We start from the raw sequence: 17,952 nt of genomic DNA on the forward strand, positions 1-17,952 counted from the left end.
CAAGTCGATAACCACTTAACAACAAAAAAGCATACAAAATTTGAGAATCAAGAAAATCACCAAAATGAAGCTGAAATAGGCAAATAAAATGCATTACCATTTCTCGGAAATTGAGGACGAACAAAAGGCTAATTAACAGACAGAGCCACGGGAACCATGGATTCTTCACATGCAGAAACAATGTAGTACGTGTATAAATCACAAAACCATTGCTGCTGCATGTGTTTGTTTTATAACTCAAAGCCGTCTTCTTTTGTCTCTATATTTATTTATATACATAAATGTATATAATGAAACGTTGCAGAGGCTGATATTTAATCGTGTCTAATTTGAAGTCCCCTCTGCAACCTTTTTCTCTGCCGAGACTTTTTTTAATGCAATCTCTCTCTCTCTCTCTCGCTCTCTCTCTCTCAATGCAATCTCTCTCTCTCTGATTTTCTCGCTTTAGGATACAAAACAGAGCTTTACAACACAGGTGTAGAAACGTCGGATACCAAGTCCCGTAATGTTTTTTCCAGATCTACCTGCGAAGCTATAAATGTATTTTTCCAATTTAGGTTTTGGCGATTTGTGATTTGATCAAATTTTGTGAGCTCCAATTGAATTGATTCTTATACATTGATTTGGAAAGAGCAGAGTATTAAAAAAATATTGAAAAAATGACAAAAATACCTCTTTTTTTAAACTTTGTGACAAGAATACCATTTTTTGGAATGTTTGGCCAAAAATACCTACCTAATACGTATTTTAAAATTGGGTATTACTAATACGCATTTTAAAAATGGGTAACTTGTATAAAAAAAAAATTTAAAAAAAAATTTAAAAAAAAAAATTATGGATACGCATTCGTGAGATGCGTATCATGCCTTTACAAAGCATGATACGCATGTCAGTAATGCGTATCATGATTTTACTTCTTTTTTTTTGTTTTTTTTTAAATAATACTCATTTGTCAAATGCGTAATAACCTTACCCATTTTTGAAATGCGTATTAGAAATGTATTTTTGGCCATATCTTTCAAAAACGGGTATTCCTGTTACATTTTCTAAAAAAAAGGTATTTTTGGCCATCACCCAAAAATATTTTACACGCATTTGGATTTTTTTGGGTAAAGAAAAATATTTTAGAAAACATGTATTATATAAAATATTTTATTAAAAAAATTGAATTCAATTTTAAATTTTGTTCATTTAAAACTTTAAATGATAAGATTTCATAATAATTATATTAGTAGACGTATATGTTCATAACTTTTTAAAACATTTAAACTTATTTAAAGTGATAACATTGGTAAGGAGAAAAATGTTATTATAACGAAATTATTATTTTATTAAGGGTAAAAAATAATATTTTCATTATATTGGGACCTTAAAAACATTATTTTAGCATGTTGATTACTTAATCGATTAACTGTAACTCTATAAAAAATATTTGAAAAAGACAATATTATTGATTGAATGATATAGTTTTATTGGTAATTATATGTGTATTTTTAAAAAAATAATATTTATGTTTTAATTAAAATTTGATTTTTTTATCGTAGGTAACCCGTAGCCGCTACCCTTCGGGTGCGCACTGGGTAAACATTACGGGTTCACGCAGTAGCCTGCAAACCACGTGAAATAAGGTAAACTGCATTTAAGCGACAGACTCTGTCTCCGGAGGCATAATCATAAATTTTTCTCCTGTGGGATTCGAACCTGTGACCAAATTATACTTAATCTAATATTAATTTGATTTATCTCGGATCAATACTTTATATTATTTTATTTTAGCCAGATGCACAATACACCGACCAAATCAAACTAATTATTTTTAATTTAATTTTATTTTCTTAAAGTGTGGATCAATAAAATAATTTTGTTTTAGACTGAATAATTAATATACATTATTTTATTTTTGTTGGTCGAATTGTATTTTTATTTTAGTTTTGTATTAGTCTGAATCAATTGTATAATGTATTTTTTTATCCTGGATAAATAAAATATATTATTTTGTTTATCCAAGTTCATTTGTATAATTTTTTTAAGAGGATTGATAGTAATATTATTTTATCTTAACCCGATTCACATAACATATCAACTAAACTTTTAATAATTAAATTTAGCCTGCTTATTAATTTAGCCCGAAGTAACAAATTAGAATAATATAGAACTCGATATGAATTAAAATATAAATTGGAAAAAAATGTTGAATTTAATATAAATTATAATGATATGGAGTTCAACATAAAATAGAATTGAAATTGGTAAAGCAATAGAGGAAGTTGACTTCGATATCAATTAGAATTGATCGACCCAATAATTAATATTGAAATAATTAAGTAAGTGTAATTAAGTAATTTCACCAGGTACCGACCGACCGACTACCAAACTTTTAATGTTTCGTTTATTATAATATAGTATAGATATGAGTTATTTTATTAAAGCGAGGTGGGGTAGATATTAGGGTTTTTTTGAAAAATACCCAAATTTAAAAATATATTTGCAAAAATACTGTTATTTTTAAAAAAATTGCAAAAATACTTTTTACTTTGCAAAAATACTATTTTTTTTTTTTGCAAAAATACGGTTTTTGGCAACCGGAATCAACTGGATGCAATCTTTGACGAGTTTCTGCAATTACCTGCAACCTCAAATGCAACCAAAAAAACTTCATTCAACTAGTTGCATATCTGGTTGATTTTGGTTGAATCCGTATATTTACAAAAAAATCAGAAGATAGCAAAATCGCAAAAAAACTTAGAAACGTTAGTATTTTCGGTAAATTCTCTAAATATTTTTATGAGTTATTTAAGGCGGCTAGAGAGACAAGTTATTTGGGATCAAGAAGTCATTAACATAGAGGGAGTTAACTCTGGTATGGGTCAAAATATTATTAGCGATGAAGTGAGAGCAGCATTTGTGTATGATGGGTAAAGACAAGGCAATACGTGGGGATGAGATACCGATTGAAGTGTGGTATTGTTTGGGAAAACCTGGTATACAATGGTTGACAAGTCTCTTTAATAATATGTTTCGGACGGCTAAGATGTCAAATGAGCGGCGGTCGAGTGTTGTGATACCTCTCTAAAAAAATAAAAGGGATGCTAAAAAATGTGGTAACAACCGTGGTATTAAACTACTTAAGCACTGTTTGGGAGTGCTGTTAAAAACTGTTGTGCTGTGAGAAAAAGTGCTAGTGGAAAAAGTGTTGTTAGAAAAATTAGATGACTGTTTGGTAATTATTTTAAGTTATGCATATTTTGAGATATATTATATAAAAATAATATTTTTGAGAAGTTTTGATGGTGAAAATGATAGCTACTTTCTACAAAAGTTAAAAGCAGCTTTTTTCAAAAGTATGGGGGATATGTTTTTGCTAACAGCAACTTTTAAACCAAAAGCGATTTTCCAGACAACAGCTTTTAGAATTTATTAAACACCTTTCTGACAGTTTTTCAGCAAAAAACTAATGTAGTTGTCTGCAACGGCAACACCAAAGAGGGTCTTAGTCATACAATGAAACTCTAGGAGCAGGTTATTGAGTTCAGGATTCGAAGGATAGTTGATATTCCGACAAATCAATTTGGTTTTATGCCTTGTCGATCAACAATTGAAGCTATATAAGTGCTTCGATGTCTTATGAAAAAAATATCGGGAACGTCATAAAGATCTTTATATGATGTTATAGATCTTAAGAAAACTTATGATAGTGTACCGAAAACGGTTATTTGGAGGTATTTAAAAGCTAAATGTTCGCCTTTAATATATATCCGCACGATACAAGATATATATTCGGAGGGACGGACATGTGTTTGAACACTAATAGGAGATACTTGCTTTTTTCCGGTTGAGGTTGGACTTCATCATGGATCAGTGTTAAGTCCATTGCTATTTATCATTATCTTGGATGTGATCACTCGTGATATCCAGACTCATGTGCCCTAGTGTATACTTTTTGCTAATGATATAGTGTTGAAAACAGAAATTAGGAGTGAGGTTAATGTGCACTTAGAGCAGTGGCGTGAATTATTGGAGGTTAAGAGGTTGCGTTTAAGTCGTTCTAAGACCGAATACATGTGGGCGGGGAAATTAATGAGGCGGATGTTGCAGTTTGTATTGCTGAAGACAGAGTTCTGTTGACAAATCATTTTATGTATCTAGGTTCGGTCATCGAAAGCAGTGGAGATATTACTCATCGTATTAAAGTCAGATCGATTAAATGAAGGGTTGTCACATGGATATTGCGTGATAGGCATGGACATGAAGTTGAAGGGTAAATTCTATAAAATTGCAGTCCGACCGACATTATTATATTGTTCAGAGTGTTAGCCATTGCGGATATGATACGAGAGAGCCGGTTACGTTGGTATGAATATGATAAGAATTTTAAAATATTTCAAATATATCTGAATAAAATCAAATATATATTATTTTATATAAAATTGAGCTTGTTGTAATCTCTCAAATTATAAGAATAAATTCAAGAGATTAAAAAATTGTGAAAATATTTCAAATAATTTTCAAATATTTAGTACTTTTGTAAAATTCATAGTAAATTGAACTCTTATCACATTTCGATTTTTTTAAATAATTTAGAGACCCTTTCAGTTGCATATTCATGTGTTTCCCCGTATATGTTTAGAAGTAATTTGAGAACTGAATAGGACCCATTTATATGTAAGAACCGAACCGGAACCAAATCGTAAATTTTGGTTCGGTTCGGTTTCGAACCGAAAGAACCGAATTTATATTTTATTTCATATTTATTTATTTTACATATTAGTTTACATTATAACTTTTTAAATTATGACTAGTTTTGATTATTTATTAAGTGTAATTTAGTAAAAGAAGATTTTTATTAGTGATAAATCATTTTGAATTCGATTACTTTTAAATATTTAAGAATATAAGATTTATAAAAATATTCAAAATTTCAATATATATTTAAAGAAACGAGTAATACAATAAAATTATATATATTTTTAAAATTTATTATAAAAGAAAACATAATGTGTAATATATATATTTATATATATTTCTGTATTTATTCACTTATATACGATTCGATTCGGTCCCTACGGTTCTAGTATGTTCAGAACCAAACCGAAGTGAAAACCGAAATTTCTGAAAAAACAAAAATCGAACCAGACTCGAATTAGTTAAGAACCGAACCGGAATCAAAATTTTTAATCGGTTCAATTTGGTTATCGGTTCTGAAACGGAAAATGCGCTCACTCCTAATTTTCTACATTCTAAAGTACTCATTGAGATTGAAACCGTGACTTCGTATCACATACTTGAACCCTCACTACAGAATTTCAACAACATCCGCTGTGAATCATCAATTGTCTTCATTTTCCGAATTTTCAAGGAAAAATGCGGAATATTTACAACTTTTACGAGTAACTATCAGAATGGACAAACAGTTACAAATACTGTATATGTATTTCTAATGTGGGTATATTTGATATGATATCAAACACACAATATTTTTTTAAGACTTAATTGCACGAAGATGACCTCAATTATAATATTTTTGCACAAAACTGGCTCACGTTTAATAATAGGCACCCGCATGACCCTTGTTTATATTTTTTAACGCCCGATTGCATTCCGTCTGTTTCAACTAACGGACGTTAAATAAGAAGGGTAAACTTGGAAAAATTAATTTCCAACGGCTATTATCCTAGAATAGAGAGATGTGTCTCTATATAAATACATACAAAACCTAAAATAAACACTCCCATCCTAAACAACTTACACTCCCATCCTAAATAACCTACTCAGCCAAATACCATGGCATACAAATGCTTTTGTGGAGGTTGGGCTATGGAGAGGACTGCTAGAATAGAGGCAAATGGGGGGCGAAAATTTCTTGGTTGTGTTCTTGGTAGTCGAGGTTGTGGGTTTTTCAGATGGGTTGATGGTTGCCAAAGATGCAGGGTGCTACAAGTTGAAGTGGAGAAGAGTAAATTGGAAGCTAAAAGATGGAAATTAGTCTGCCTTTTTTTAGTGTTTATGTTTTTCTTTTTTGTTTAGAATGTACCAGCAGTTGAAGATGTCAAAGAAGAAATTTAAATCTTGTAATAAAGTCTAATGTAATGGTTTATGTTTATGAATTAATTGTTAGCCTATCACTACATGTTTATACCAACTAATGCAATATAAAAGTACCTTAACTTTAATATAAAGACATAAAAGTGTTTGATTAGATATCATAAATCCAACATACGACATTGTTGGCAATACAATAGCCTGTCCTGATAACCAAAAACCAGTTGACAAAAGGAAGGCTTGAAGCCTTTAATACCAGCTATTACATGCCCAACAAACTTAATGGCAAACAAACGAAATTAAAAGTTTAGCCATACCATATGCTAACTACCAGACCCAACCACAAAATAAGACAGTCATAAATATGTTCACCCACATTGCTACTACACCACCATTCTTCTTGGACACAACATAAACCATAAAACATGACATTTATCTCTTTCTCTTTGGGGTGTTTTTCCTGGTTTGTTCTTGAAATGCAAAGGTTGAGCTTCCTTGGGTTCCATGAATCTGTCTGTCTTCATGTTGATGCATCATCTCAGGTATTCTTTGCTGGTCTTGATCTGTTGATGGATTTGTAGAAGAATTGCCCCCTTGCATCATATGTTTCTGTGAATTAATTGAATAAAAGCAAGTTAGCACAAATCATTATCTTAAGAACATGAACTGTAGTATACACACTTGTACCTTAACTGAACAAGTTCTTAAATTATGACCAGGTTTATTGCATGTTTTGCACACACAAGTTGACTTGGCTATATTAGGCACAGTTCCTTCCTTAGCAGCCTTTTTAATTGCATCATTTTTCTGTACATTTTCAATGAATCTAAGTAAGTCTTGAAATTAAGTCTTTAAAATTGCAAGAAAATATTTCATGAATCTAAGTTTACCTTGGCAACACAAGTCCTAGCATTGTGACCCCTTGCTTTGCAATAATGACAATTCACAATTGTCCCAGCCTTGCTTAGTTTTGTGGCATCGGGAGGGATATCATTCTTTGTCACCCTTTTTTTCTTTGGCCTTCCTGCAGGGGTCTTAACATTTGGGGGTAAGGGCTTTGGTTCAGCACTTGTTTGCCAAAATTCAGGCCCCACAATGGGGTCCAGTGTGCAATTGTATAGCTGTTGAACAAATAAAATACTTAATTTTTAATTGTATAGATGTTGAACAAATAAGGAGTACTAATTATTTATGAAAAATACATACCTTCATGTACTCTTCCTTGCTATAACAGTTGTTTATATGCATTTCCCATGGTTCATTCTTAATAGCTATACATGCACAAGCATGATAGCATGGGATCCCAGTGAGATCCCATTTTCTGCAAGTGCATGTTTTGTTATATAGGTCAACCACTAGTTCATGACCCCCATTTGTGCAAGTTACCAAATATTTGGTGGCTCCAAACCATGATACTGCACAATTCCCAGCATACTGAATTGCTCTACATATAAGCCATGACAGAAATATTAGAAAATGATAGTAATGTAAGGCTTAGACTAGTTCAGTAAAGTACTTACTTTTCTAATTTCTTAAGGGCACTAGGACAAATGATTGTTTCTCTTGAAGCCAACTTATCTCTCCTCACTTGGATTCTTTTCATCACAGCCTTGTGCAACTCTCTGAACATTGTTATGATAGGTAAGTCCCTGAAATTTCTTATAGAGCTATTAAACACCTCACAGTGATTGTTAACAAACATATCACTGTGAGCATGTGTTCTAAAAGCTGCCCTTGTCCACTGTGTTTTGGGCTTGGTCATTAACCACTCATGACACTTAACATCAATCTATGAAAAAACAAATATATGTAAGATAAAGTTAAAGATAACTACCTAAACAAGTATAATGACATTTATACCTCCTTCATCTTATTCATATGTAAATTGAACTCCCAATCAGTGGTAGACCTTGCAGCCTTCCAAAGGAGTTGTCTCAATGCCACACCTTTGAATTCTTTATGCATATTTTGGTACAAATGTATAACACAAAATCTGTGTTCTGCATTTGGTAACACCTCCTCCAGTGCATTTATAAGTCCCTACATTATGCATAACAAATAATTACTATGTTGCATCAATGTACATACAATTTATATTTTGAAATTGTGTAAAAATATTTACCTTCTTCCTATCAGAGATGAAGGTCCATTCTGCATCATTTTGAATCTTCAAGTCTTGGCTCAATATCTCCATGAACCACTTCCAGGATTCTGTAGTTTCAGATTCCACTACTGCCCATGCAATCGGGTACATGCCATCATTGGCATCTACCCCAACTGCTGCCAAGAGTTGCCCACCAAATGGTCCTTTAATGGTCCTTTAAGGTGGCAACCATCTAGGCCAACTAATTTTCTGTAGAACTGAACAAAAGCCTTCTTTAATGGCCCCAAGCAAATATACATTCTCATAAACCTCCCACTTTGTTCACCTGACTCTAAATCTTCACATAATATCTTAATAGTGCTTTCAGGCAAAACCCTCCTCACTTCATATGCATAATCCCATACCTGACCAAACTGTTATTTGTGAGTGTCATTGATCTTTAACAGTGCTCTAGTCTTAGCCCTATAAACAGCATGCTTTGACACTTTCACTTTCAAGTCATTGAATATTTTTTTATGAAAAGCCTTAACAGGCCAGCCAGGGTTCATCCTGATTTCCTTCTCATAATGCTCTGCAAGCCAAACTGAATTTTTTTGTTTTTGTTTAAATGTACGCATGCAAGTATGTTTTCTGACCAATGTTTTAATCTGAAAAGTAGGATTCTTGTTAAATGGAGAAGCATAAACAGTCCATTTACAAGGTTTTTTGCACACATATTTTATTTTTCTTCCATAATTTTTGACAAGCTCAATTAGTCTTCTCTCCATGATTGCATGATTCCTTACAGCTTTTCTAAAAATCTGGGAACTTTTGAACAACATACCCAACTCAAAGACGGGTCTCTCCATATCCACATTTTCGTTGAATTCTGGAAAATGTGGCTCATCTTCATCTGTAGAATTAGGGGCCATCCTCTCATCATCACTCCCAGCATAGACACTCTCCTCATCTGTACCCACATTGTATCCTTAACAGGCTCTTCAGGGGTGTCATGATCTTCAAATACCATTCTATCAACATTATTTTCAAACACCAGATCATCATCACTCTCATCCTTATTAGAGGCATCTGAGTGCCAAGACTCATCATCACTGTCACTCACATTCAATTCATACTCATCACTATCCTCGGGATCTGAAAAATCTTTATAAATACCCTCCAATTCCCTTAACTGTTGTTCCTCATCTATTTCTTGTTGTGTAGATTGTCCAAAGGGATTGTCCATATTAATCTCTTCTTGGCTAGGAATAACATCTAATGGCTCCAGAGGCTGAGTTACAAATACCTCTACATACCTATTAGTCTTAGGTCTTTCCTTATTAGATATCAATATACACATTAACATTAGATCATCATCTATCTCTAACTCAAACAACCCATTCTTCATTGTTGTCCCTGGTATCTTATTGTATATTACATCATACCCAACCTTTGATCCACTTTCAACAAGCATAGATTTAATCTCTAATAGACTAATTGCATCACTATCACAAAAATCAACATACACAACAGGGCCACCATTATATCTCTTAGGGTTATCTAGCAGTTCACCATCATAGTACAGTTTAATTGAGAAAAGATCATCATCTGACATTATAAATCACCCAAAAATCAATCAATAAGTTAACATTACCATTGTATGCACAATCGAACACAACAAATAATTGTACAAATTTTCACTTATTCAAGAAACATACAATAATCAAATCAGTACAAAGACGTAATTAACACACAATAAACCATATGACATTAACATTTTTTCTTCAAGAAACCCTAAACACCCAAATTTATGATCCCTAATAACTAAATAAATTAACATTACCATTGTTTGCACAATCGAACACAACAAATAATTAGTACAAATAATTAGTACTTAACATACAATAAACCCTAAACCCCCAAATTTATGATCCCTTACAACAGAATATGCATGCACAGAGGGATAATAGAAATTACCGGTATATTCTGGACATTGGTACGGTTTGAAGACATCTTCATCTTCCTTATGCCTCAATCTCCACGCCATTTTGCTCTGATTGAAGTCCCGGTTACGATTAGATTTAGGGTTCTTTGTGAGTGGGTTGGGGGGAATTGTGAGACTTCTTTTGGAGGGAAATAAGATGATCGACTTGACAATAATACAGGGGTTATGTGTGTATCAACTGTGATTTTACTAATTTAGCCCTCTGCTTATTTTTAAAAATGATAATATGTAACGTCCGTTAGTTGAAACAGACGGAATGCAATCGAGCGTTAAAAAATATAAACAAGGGTCATGCGGGTGCCTATTATTAAACGTGAGCCAGTTTTGTGCAAAAATATTATAACTGAGGCCATTTTCGTACAATTAAGTCTTTTTTTAAATATAGATAACATCTTAATTTTGAGTATACCAATAAGCAAATGTGTACCATGGTTACTCTTCATCCTCCCATATTTCCAAATTTTATCTTTAATCGTTGATATGCACAAATGTAGGGAAAACCCTTAATATAGGTTCCAGTTGATATTCTCACTTTAAAACACCCCATTCACATCCAATAAGCAATATTTAAAATCTATTATTTCAATTTTTGTTATAACTTACTGGTTTTACAAAATTTATTTTCATCGAGAAGTATCTCTTGGTTATATTTCTCTTTTTCTCTTTCTCTTCCTTGTTGGTACTCATATTAATGTATTGAAGTGTATTACAAATTTAAGACTTAATTGCACGAATATGGCCTCAGTTATAATATTTTTGCACAAAACTGGCTGACGTTTAATAATAGGCACCCGCATGACCCTTGTTTATAATTTTTAACACCCGATTGCATTCCGTCCGTTTCAACTAACGGACGTTACATATTATCATTTTTAAAAATAAGCAGAGGGCTAAATTAGTAAAATCACAATTGATACACACATAACCCCTGTATTATTGTCAAGTCGATCATCTTATTTCCCTCCAAAAGAAGTCTCACAATTCCCCCTAACCCACTCACAAAGAACCCTAAATCTAACTGTAACTGGGACTTCAATCGGAGCAAAATGGCGTGGAGATTGAGGCATAAGGAAGATGGAGATGTCTTCAAACCGTACCACTGTCCAGAATATACCGGTAATTTTTATTATCCCTCTGTGCATACATATTCAGTTGTAAGGGATCATAAATTTGGGGGTTTAGGGTTTATTGTATGTTTAGTACTAATTACTTGTACTAATTATTTGTTGTGTTCGATTGTGCATACAATGGTAATGTTAACTTATTTAGTTATTAGGGATCATAAATTTGGGTGTTTAGGGTTTCTTCAAGAAAAAATGTTAATGTCATATGGTTTATTGTGTGTTAATTACTTCTTTGTACTGATTTGGTTATTATATGTTTCTTGAATAAGTGAAAATTTGTACAAATTATTTGTTGTGTTCGATTGTGCATACAATGGTAATGTTAACTTATTGATTATTTTGTGGGTGATTTATAATGTCAGATGATGATCTTTTCTCAATTAAACTGTACTATGATGGTGAACTGCTAGATAACCCTAAGAGATATAATGGTGGCTCTGTTGTGTATGTTGATTTTTGTGATAGTGATGCAATTAGTCTATTAGAGATTAAATCTATGCTTATTGAAAGTGGATCAAAGGTTGGGTATGATGTAATATACTATAAGATACCAGGGACAACAATGGAGAATGGGTTGTTTGAGTTAGAGACAGATGTTGATCTAATGTTAATGTGTACATTGATATCTAACAAGGAAAGACCTATGACTAATAGGTATGTAGAGGTATTTGTAACTCAGCCTCTGGAGCCATTAGATGTTATTCCTAGCCAAGAAGAGATTAATATGGACAATCCCTTTGGACAATCTACACAACAAGAAATAGATGAGGAACAACAGTTAAGGGAATTAGAGGGTATTTATAAAGATTTTTCAGATCCTGAGGATAGTGATGAGTATGAATTGAATGTGAGTGACAGTGATGATGAGTCTTGGCACTCAGATGCCTCTAATAAGGATGGGAGTGATGATGATCTGGTGTTTGAAAAAAATGTTGATAAAATGGTGTTTGAAGATCATGACACCCCTGAAGAGCCTATTAAGGATGACAATGTGGGTACCCCTGAAGAGCCTGTTAAGGATGACAATGTGGGTCTACCACTGATTGGGAGTTCAATTTACATATGAATAAGATGAAGGAGGTATAAATGTCATTATACTTGTTTAGGTAGTTATCTTTAACTTTATCTTACATATATTTATTTTTTCATAGATTGCTGTTAAGTGTCATGAGTGGTTAACGGCCAAGCCCAAAACACAGTGGACAAGGGCAGCTTTTAGAACACATGCTCACAGTGATATGTTTGTTAACAATCACTGTGAGGTGTTTAATAGCTCTATAAGAAAGTTCAGGGACTTGCCTATCATAACAATGTTCAGAGAGTTGCACAAGACTGTGATGAAAAGAATCCAAGTGATGAGAGATAAGTTGGCTTCAAGAGACACAATCATTTGTCCTAGTGCCCTTAAGAAATTAGAAAAGTAAGTACTTCTTTACTGAACTAGTCTAAGCCTTACATTACTATCATTTTCTAATATTTTTGTCATGGCTTATATGTAGAGCAATTCAGTATGTTGGGAATTGTGCAGTATCATGGTCTGGAGGCACCAAATATTTGGTAACTTGCACATATGGGGGTCATGAACTGGTGGTTGACCTACATAACAGAACATGCACTTGCAGAAAATGGGATCTCACTGGGATCCCATGCTATCATGCTTGTGCATGTATAGCTATTAAGAATGAACCCTGGGAAATGCATATAAACAACTGTTATAGCAAGGAAGAGTACATGAAGGTATGTATTTTTCACAAATAATTAGTACTCCTTCTTATTTGTTCAACATCTATACAAATCAAAAAACTAAGTATTTTATTTGTTCAACAGCTATACAATTGCACACTGGACCCCATTGTGGGGCCTGAATTTTGGCAAACAAGTGCTGAACCAAAGCCCTTACCCCCAAATGTTAAGGCCCCTGCAGGAAGACCAAAGAAAAAAAGGGTGACAAAGAATGATATCCCTCCTGATGCCACAAAACTAAGCAAGGTTGGGACAGTTGTGAGTTGTCATTATTGCAAAGCAAGGGGTCACAATGCTAGGACTTGTGTTGCCAAGGTAAACTTAGATTCACAATGCTAGGACTTGTGTTGCCAAGACTTAATTTCAAGACTTACTTAGATTCATTGAAAATGTACAGAAAAATGATGCAATTAAAAAGGCTGTTGAGGAAGGAACTGTGCCTAATATAGCCAAGTCAACTTGTGTGTGCAAAACATGCAATAAACATGGTCATAATTCAAGAACTTGTTCAGTTAAGGTACAAGTATGTATACTACAGTTTATGTTCTTAAGATAATGATTTGTGCTCACTTGCTTTTATTCAATTAATTCACAGAAACAGATGGTGCAAGGGGGAAATTCTTCTACAAATCCATCAACAGATCAAGACCGGCAAAGAATACTTGAGATGATGCATCAACATGAAGAGAGACAGATTCATGGAACCCAAGGAAGTTCAACCTCTGCATTTCAAGAACAAACCAGGAAAAACACCCCAAAGAGAAAGAGATAAATGTCATGTTTTATGGTTTATGTTGTGTCCAAGAAGAATGGTGGTGGTGTAGTAGTAATGTGGGTGAACATATCTATGACTGTCTTATTTTGTGGTTGGGTCTGGTACTTAGCATATGGTATGGCTAAACTTTTAATTTCTTTTCTTTGTCATTAAGTTTGTTGGGTATGTAATAGCTGGTATTAAAGGCTTCAAGCCTTCCTTTTATCAACTAGTTTTTGGTTATCAGGACAGGCTATTGTATTGCCAACAATGTCTTCTGTTGGATTTATGATATCTATTCAAACACTTTAATGTCTTTATATTACAGTTAAGGTACTTTTATATAGCATTAGTTGATATAAACATGTAGTGATAGGCTAAGGACACAATTAATTCATAAACATAAACCATTACATTAGACTTTATTACAAGATTTCAATTTCTTCTTTGACATCTTCAACTGCTGGTACATTCCAAACAAAAAAGAAAAACATAAACACTAAAAAAAGGCAGACTAATTTCCATCTTTTAGCTTCCAATTTACTCTTCTCCACTTCAACTTGTAGCACCCTGCATCTTTGGCAGCCATCAACCCATCTGAAAAACCCACAACCTCGACTACCAAGAACACAACCAAGAAATTTTCGCCCCCAATTTGTCTCTATCCTAGCAGTCCTCTCCACAGCCCAACCTCCACAAAAGCATTTGTATGCCATTGTATTTGGCTGAGTAGGTTATTTAGGATGGGAGTGTAAGTTGTTTAGGATGAGAGTGTTAATTTTAGGTTTTGTATGTATTTATATAGAGATACATCTCTCTATTCTAGGATAATAGCCGTTAGAAATTAATTTTTCCAAGTTTACCCTTCTTATTCAACGTCCGTTAGTTGAAACAGACGGAATGCAATCGGGCGTTAAAAAATATAAACAAGGGTCATGCGGGTGCCTATTATTAAACGTGAGTCAGTTTTGTGCAAAAATATTATAACTTAGGCCATCTTCGTGCAATTAAGTCCAAATTTAATATGTGGATATTGAATAGATAAAATACTCTCAATTCCGAGAATTGATATTTCCATCAAAAAAATATATTCACCCATCACGCTGAGAATTGATATTTTCACACTGTCATCTATATCCCTAGTCAGATGGGAAAAAACTCTATGACTGACTCACAAAATTAGGAACATGATTTCAAAAATGACACGATCTGAGTGCATAATAATTTACTAAGATAATGTTAATAGAATTTGACCGATTTTTAGAAAATCGCTGATAACGGTTAAAAGTATTTGATCATTTCGAGAAATTATAGATAAATTAATGATAATTTATCCTATTTTTTAAAAAACATTCAATAAATCATAATTCTCGGCCAAATTAAGATTTTTGAAATTTATAAATTAGTCGGTAGTTTAACCGACTAATTCTGATTTTTGAAATTTATAATAATAATTAAGAATTAAGAATTGATAATTTATATTATATTGGAGAGTAATGTAAGAAAATTGAACATGATGCGATAGTAGGAGATAGCTAAGAATCCAATGATGTACGTGCGATTCATGTGGAGCGAAATGACTAACGTTTGAAGACAATTCTATATAAATAATTTATGATTGTACACTAGTATGGACTGGGGAGTATACGGCAGTATCAATCATTCACCCTACAACAATGCATGCAACCCCAATTTGCAATCTCAGACAAGACAGGGTAACTAAATTCTGATGTTAACATTTCACCTGTCCTGACCAACACCTTTCGCGTAATAAGCTCTTATATACGTATATTTACGGATTTCGGAATTTGATTTAGATATTAATTTGCGATTTATCGAATAATTTTTAAAAGATTGAATAATATATTGATAATTTATCATGATTAATTTGGAGAATTTTTTTAATTGATTTTTGAGCGATTTATCGATAATTTTCAAAATCAACCGATTTTTATAAACATGTTTACATATAGTTTTTGTAGAAATTTTCTTAAATTAATAATCCGTTAGAAGTCATATTTTATTGATCAAGTAAATTTTTAATTTTATTCTTTAAGTCCAACCTAGCTAGCAAAGTATTGTAACAAATTACTGTCCGCAGTTATTTTCCATCCCTTCTTTAATTATTACTAATATATGACCCATGCGATTAGGGATATCAATCGGGTCGGTCGTAACGGATTTTGTAAAATTCAAATCCGAACCCGATTGTCTTTGTCAAACCCGAACCCGAAAAAACTTGAATCACCAAACCCGAACCCGAACTCACCGGATTTTATTCGGATTCGGTTCGGGTTTGTAGATCTCTATCAAATTGCACCTTGATTCCCACAAATTTTATTGAAAGATTAATAGGATCTTATTCGAGCAAAGGGCTCATAAATCTAACGATATTAGAATTTTTGGAGTTAAATTAGAGGATTGAGAGTAGGCAATTGATCAGAATTCTAAGGATGAAATTGTTGGTTAAAAAATACAACAATCTTGGCCTATAGTTATTTGTATCGAACCCTACTAATGTAAACATGGTTAATGATAATAGTCGAATAATATTAGATTGTAATGCAATAGTTTTTACAAAGTATAATCTTTTTACCACTAATATTAGTAATATATGATATCATATATTATATTAATACTTTCAAAATATAAAATATTATTTATATGTTAACACGAGTTTCAGGTCGGGTTCGGGTGGGAACGAAATGGGTTTCGGGTTTTCGGGTTGGATTCGAAACGATGTGCCTTCAACCCAAACCCGACACGAAGAGAGTTCGAGTTTAAAAATTATACACAAACCCGAACTCGAATATTTAAAAATCATACCCAAACCCGAATCTAAAATATTCGAGTTCGGTAAAATTCGATTGGATCGGTACGAATCGGGTATCCATCAGTTCGGTACAAATTGCCATCCATATGTGCGATGTACGATTATTTTTATCCTTATATATTGTAAAATATAATTTTAATACATTGTTATTGGGATTCGAACCTTACCCCTTATATAATAATTTTACAATCCACGATTGTTTTATCACTATATAATTGTAAATTATAGTTTTAATATATTTATGATATGATTCGAAACTAATGCCCCTTTATTAATAATTTTTAAAATTATATCTAATTTGATCAATTAATAAGACGGCTCTGAATTGAGTAAATAAGGATTAACAATCAAACTTTTAATGTTTCGTCTTTAATATAACAATATAGATGGATGACTGGAATCTATATTATACTATTATAAGCGAAACATGATTTCGTTTGATCGGTTGATTAACACTTTCCTAAAAAGTTTGTTACACCTTCCAAAAAATGTTTAAATAAATATGATTTACTTAAAAATTAAATTATATATCTAATATAATTGTAAACACAATGAATTATTATCCAGCATAATTTATAATCACACTCAACTTCTTTCTTATCGGGGAACCAAAAACTTCTAAAATTAACTTTTAATATTTCAAATTAAAATACAACAAAATAATAATAAATCAAGAAAAAAATAAAAAATAATATCAAATCATCCATATATATCATTGCTATTCAAAACTCCCACTTTTCTGTAGGCTCTCCACCAGCGCAACAAAACGTAGGATAAATTGCGAAAGAACTTTTTAAGATTTTAACTATCTAAATTTTAAATCTTTCAATAATATAATACATACAAAATAATACATAAATATTTTAACTTAATTAATCTCAATATAATATAATTATTATCTTTTATAATTTACTTATATACTTCTATAAAATAATAAAATTACAAATATTATAAAGAGTTCGTGCATCGCACGGGTTATAAGTTAGTATATATTATGAAGGAGAATCAAATTCAAAATCAGGGAACCCTAATCAATTGAAAGCACTCCTCGTCCTTTTTAATAACCTCTCATATTATTTGTTCATTTTTAATTGTAAATAACCGGAAAAATGCATTATATTACTCCATTATCATGGCTTCCCCAGTCCCAAAAATAATCAGATGTGATTGCTCTATTTTAAGTTTTGGATGAAAATTACCAACGAGTTCTCTATTATGTGCCCGTGTGCACATATTAAGTGTAAAATTTCATAATTTTACAAATTATTATTTAATATATTTTTAACAATTGCTTAACCGTAATCATCTCGTAGATATTCGTTTTACAAAATGTTACGTATGTACCAAGATTTTTTCCCAAATAATGCAGAA

This window comes from Apium graveolens, chromosome 5 (genome assembly GCF_009905375.1).
Source record: "Apium graveolens cultivar Ventura chromosome 5, ASM990537v1, whole genome shotgun sequence".
Taxonomy (NCBI): Eukaryota; Viridiplantae; Streptophyta; class Magnoliopsida; order Apiales; family Apiaceae; genus Apium; species Apium graveolens.